This window comes from Bombus vosnesenskii, unplaced genomic scaffold, assembly GCF_011952255.1.
Source record: "Bombus vosnesenskii isolate JDL3184/JDL3185 unplaced genomic scaffold, Bvos_JDL3184-5_v1.1 scf7180000013888, whole genome shotgun sequence".
Taxonomy (NCBI): domain Eukaryota; kingdom Metazoa; phylum Arthropoda; class Insecta; order Hymenoptera; family Apidae; genus Bombus; species Bombus vosnesenskii.
This window is the reverse complement of record NW_022883267.1, coordinates 104,374-110,609: the sequence shown is the minus strand read 5'-3', so window position 1 is coordinate 110,609 and position 6,236 is coordinate 104,374.

Sequence of the window (6,236 nt, the reverse complement as noted above, 5' to 3'; positions counted from 1 at the left end):
TGAAAAATCTCCCAGGAACGAAAGTTTCCGGAGCTGTTTGTCAATTAATTGTCACGAATTCTTCAAAGAATCGAAATCACAAAACGAATGAACAATTCGAAGATTTACAGATATAGAGGCACACGTGTACGGATATATGTATATATTTTGTCAAATCGATGTGTATATTTCACGTGTGTATTTTATTCGAAGTCGTGTACGTCTCTGTGCAAAGCTGTTTCAAACATATCTTTTATAGATATTATTGAACAATATTAACGCGTTGACTGCCACGTGTTTTTGTACAAACGAATTTTGTACACCGGAAGCCGCAACAGATCACAAAATACTGCACAGCAACATCTAATTCTTATAAACTATTATATCGTATTTGCGCACTTTTTCTCTGACAATATTACATAAGTCACTTTGTCTTTGAAAATTTGTCAGTCATAATCTATTTGTTTGAACCATTTTAAAAAATTTGATAACATGGATCACTGATGACCATCGTAGCAGTTAACGTGTTTAAGATTGTTACGATAGTTACCATATCTCGATGTAATTTAAAGACAATATTAAATGTTAACACGTGTCGAATTTGTATTGTTAAATAGTCTGCTAAACAGATGTACCGATAATCGATAATGAGGAGTTCCGAATGGTTTTTAGTAGAGCGAGCTGCTTTTAATTAAGATAGGTCATTCGTGAATACGCGCTTTTATTTGTGTAGAGAAATAGGAATATAGAAATCGGAAGCTTGCTGCCGAAGAAATATGTAAGATGCGTAGGTTTTATTACGATCTCGTTTAACTAATTTTGCTGCATCAGCAACGACTAACTTTTTTATTCAAACGAAAACCATACAACGTACGTACTTTCGTATATCCGAGTGGATGTTTTATTAACTCATTAACGTCGAAACGGTAAAATAACGCATAAAGGTTACGTAAATGCAACATCACTGAAAAACGTGTATTATTTACGCGTTACTTTGCCAAGATAGAAAAAAACTGTTAAAATATCAGATACTTTACAAAGTCACTATTAGTCGAATTAGAGACATAGACAAAATTTCCATGATTAAAGAAAAATGTGAAGATATTGAAAAGCTACCACCTCACTAATTTCAGCGAGCTTGAAATATGTTACCAAGACGATCGTTCTGAACAACTTTTCCCTATACATATAACAGGTGTTCTGTTTCAGTTTTCGAGTTATACACAAAAGCTTCCTTGATTTCATATATGTACTTTATATCTATATTTTATACAAAATTATATAAAAATTGTATACAAAATTGTATAAATTGAAGAGTGCTTGTTAAAACACTGAAAGTGAACTTACGTACAAATGTAGTACAAGTTCATGAAACAGATCAAGTGTGTCTGTAGAAAAGCACGTACGTGCCACCTCTTAGTTGTACATAAAACTCAATGTTCCATTCGTTTCAGTAGATGGCATAGACAAAAGCCATAAATCACTTAACTAACGTCTATTGGCGCTTATATTTTCTTCTATAGAGGCAACGTTGTAACACCATTTTCTAAGGTTATTGTTAACTACTAAGAAAGGATAATTACACTTAGCTACTATACTGTAGTATTTTCAGTTGGTACATTTTGATTGGAATATTTTCCGATAAAAACAGAAATTTTCTTTTGCCATTCAATATTACCACTTATAATGTTGTGTACAAGCACTCTTCGATTATTGCGTGCATATAGATATGCGTGTCCAAATTAGAACTTTGTCGATGTAGTTGCATCGTTATCGGTAAGTGCCTCTCATGGTAACCGAGCACGCTTGTAACAAATAGAATTTGACAAAATTTCTAATGGAATGCACATCGTACTTATTCGTAACTTGAAATTTTCTCTTCTTTTTAACGTCACTGAATTTTAATCGCTGATTTATATCACCGCCGTCACTTAAATAACCTAACGCTACTTATTTGGAATTCAGTGACTGGAGCTTTTACTATTTTTCCCATTGTTTATAGGTTACTATGGAGATGAAAAATGCGACGTTAAAATTCACGGAGAGATAACAGATTCGACAGTTTCACAAGATATATATGGTACGAAATATACCTTTGTGTATAACTTGAAAATTAGAATAAAGTACCCATTATATGTACAGGCAAAAATTGTTTAGAACGTACCTTTTCGATAGGTTGACCAAAACAAAATAATTTATCATTAATCGATTTCTTCGATCTTTACAAAATCGTAGACTCTAAATGCGAAAAGAAGAAATGAATCAAACCTTTAGATTTTCCTTTCATAGTTGCAATGTTAAAAGAATTCGATAATATAAATTAACCAAGAGAGTTCTAAGAGTCGTGTTGCGTTAACGTAACGTTAGTCGATAATGAGTTAAGCAAGGTAACAGTTACTGAATGACTGACTGGTTCGTTTTATTCTTTTCTTGCTCTCTTTTTCTCGGGATATACTTCTATTTACCTCCTAAGAATCGATCGATGAATTTTTGTCGCATTAATTCTTTAGACGAGAAAAAGAGAATAAAGTAAAAATAAATCGAGTTTGGAATATGATCGATCGACCAACGATATTATAGTCTTCCGTTCTTTTTTTAATTTCGCATCTTCGAACGTCGTATTTATTATTCGTTAGCCGCTCATTTTGTAATTAAATTTGAAGCTCGCAACGCGTTTCCATTTGTTTCCTCCTCCCACGAGCGTATTAATTTTTATGCGAAATCGTTTTGCGCATTCTCCTTAAATAGCAGGAAACGCGCACGACAAAAGTCAAATAAAAGTCTCTGTGATTGTTGACAATATCCGCTATTTGATTATCGTCTGAATATGTAGAGCGATAAGATGCTTCGAAGATTTAAAGCTTTAAGATTAATCTGTATGTTATTGTTACCGTGTAGTTCCGTGACAAACAAATCGAGAAATAAATATATTGAGAAATATTTACGATACAATTGTGTCATTTTTATCGTTACTCGATTTTCATTACAGATACCAGAAACAGTTAATTAAAGCTATATTAACTCTTTGCACTCATAATTATTTAATTTGATCGAATACAGCACATCTTTACGATAAAGACGACATCTTTTTGATAAAAAATGGAATTATAATCGTTCACAAATTTATTTGTACAATAATCTTCTCCACTTTTTTATTTCCTCAGCATTGAAAAGAGATCAGATACCAAGCTTTCACATTATCAATTATCAAAAAGATAAAAGTGCAAATTTTGTTGGAATAAGAATTACAAACATCTGTAAATTTAATTATACACGTAAATTATTATTTTAATTATAATTATACACGTACAAATATCCACATAATCAATTATTAAGAAGTTGTGCGATTAAATGTGTTTTTTCAAAACATCTTTTCAATTAATTTCTTATCTTACATTCGTATCTTACATTCTTATAGTCTCCTAATATGTAATTTTATTTTCGAGAGTGTTGAGCGCCTTTGAAGGCTCTCTTCTAACAAGCATAACAGGAGAATATGAAACGCAGGCAACTTCATGACAACTTCTTTATTCAATTGTTCCCCTAGTAAGAAAATCGCAAGAGGAGGATAATAGGAGAACACGGAAAGCAAGAAGTTGTAGTTTAATTTCTCTGAACGATTATGTTTTCCTGGTGACTAAGTAGACGCGCAGTACTAGAAAAGTAGAAACAAAATGGCAGTACTAGATGATCTCTTGTATCATCCTATTCTCCTAGTAAGAGAATTCATTTTTCGACGCTTGAAGAACGTCGATGGAAGCTTTCTGGATGACAGAAGAGAATACAACAATCGATAAAATCATACGCAAAGTTATTAAAGATGTGTAAATATAAATGATTTGTTACATATGACACATATGTGTTAATATGTGTACAGTAAAATTAAAGAAGACACAAGTTTCTATGTTTCATTCGACGTTAACATTTTGATTAACTCCCACTCGAATGATAAAAAGGTATCGAAAATTGATGATTCAGAATTATATAATAATTTAAGGCAATGATTCCAAATCTGCGAACGTTTCATTTTATACTAAAAACCAAATGTGAAAATATTTGTTAATAAAGATTAATAAGAATCGTGATAATTTATGATACGATCAATAACAATTTATAAATTAACAAATCTATAAACTATATTATAGGAATAATATAATATATACATGAATTCTAGTCCTTCTTCAACTGTATATGTATCCTTACGGAAACCGTCTATGATCTCATTTAACGTCACGTTTATTCTGTCCTAAGCCAATGTTTTCAGCTGTCACTGCTCCGATGGTAGAAAAATGCTATTATCGGTTATCGATAATATACCGATGATGGATATAGATGTTTTTGTTTTATGCTTAGATGATGAATTATGACTATCATATGATGTGTCAAAATTATTATTAATAGCATTGATATTGACCAAGAATAAGATAGACCTTGCATAAATTACAAAAAAAATGTTCCATGACACGAGAACTACGTAGTTCCCCATACCATTTTAGTGTCACATGCGACATTATCGGTTCAGTATAGGATAAAATAGAGATTGATCTATATACGATACATCTCTCCAATTATCTGAAATAATGCCATCTATTGCTTCTTTCTCTCATTCATCCAGCCATTGAAGAATTTCTTCCAAAACCTGATAACAGTAAAGATAACAAAATATTTTAGAATTCTTAAATAAACACTACTTATAAATACATATATTTGCATAATTAAAAGTATGTAAAAATAATGAATTATCAATGTCATAATCCTCTGATTCTAGCGATCACACCCTTATTCAGTCACATCCGATTTAACGCATCGGACAAGTTGTTTATCTTTAAACGAAAATTAATTGTTTCTCCGCAACCTCGAAATTCCTTCATGTGTTGTGCCAAATAAAACTGAGAACTACTGAAAATCTAATAATACAATTAAATGTTAATTAACAATCATTAAAATACAAGGTGGATTTTAAGATTTCACATAATACATTTTACTTGCGTTGCAAATCTAACGCGTATTTTCCCCGCGTTGCCTAATTCAACATGTCTTTCAGATATCTTTGCGCATACTCTGACATTATCTACCCAACAAGCATCCGCATTCTATCAGTGAATGAAATCCTATTGTGTATAATCATTATTTCAATTGACCACAACAAATAACAAAGAAATTTGGTACACTAGCAAAGATTACACTATGCAATTACAATATTTTCTCTATAATCATCCACCAATACGTTCCTGATAATTAATCGATCATCATTTCCATTACTGGGTGCAGCCAAAGGAACAAGGATCTGGGGAACAAACCGATCGTTCGTACCCCGATCACGCAACTACGGTGGAGGTTATCCGCTCTGTCGTAGAATGTTAGAATAAATTGGTGAGGTGATGATTTGATTCCAAAATCGCAAGGTAGAAGAGCAACAGGCTTCGAAAATGAAAAACATCACGTCTCGGGTACCGGTCTAATGAACCGGCAGAGATGTTACAAAGAATAGGCTGAAGAATCGATGCTAGTCCTTCGGAATTTGTACTCCTGTACTAGGAAAGGTTATGGGAAAATGAACCGATCCTGGGTGTTTAGATCACGCCGCCTCGACGGTGGTTATCCCCTTCGTCGTAAATAGATTGGGCTGAAGAGGCATTTCGAATGTTGGGAACCAAATGAGATCTGTCCACTGCAAAATTATATGTATTTATTGCACTCCTGTATGTACGAGGCGCATAAGATGCTAAAAATGTAGATATGTCGCTTCTATGGAACAAAAAATGGGGGCCGGAATTTTTCCCAAACGTTATAAACTATGAGAAATAACTTTACGAAAATTATGTGGTTTATTCGGTTTGATAACAGAAATTAACAAAGGCAACAAAGATTAAATATTTTAGTAGATTTCAAGAGTTTGTTTACATCCGGGAAAAACATGTCACAGTCAGGTTTGAACATGTTCTTGGGATAATATTTTCCCTTATCGCGTGTGTTTTGTTAAACCACAGATGATAGCACACCATGCTTTATTGTTAGACAAATTGAAGGTTATGTACATATATTTGTATATGTAGCAGCGAACATTCAATTTGCCCAGCAACTTTTCCAAAGCAATCAAATTATGAAACATTTATAGGTATAATAATAATATTTTATATATATTAACCACATATTTTTTGTTATATTCCCGTGATATAGTATGTCAACGACTATACATGAAATATTAATTCATTCTTGAGGCATCATAAAATACGTAATACTTCCGATGGGACAAC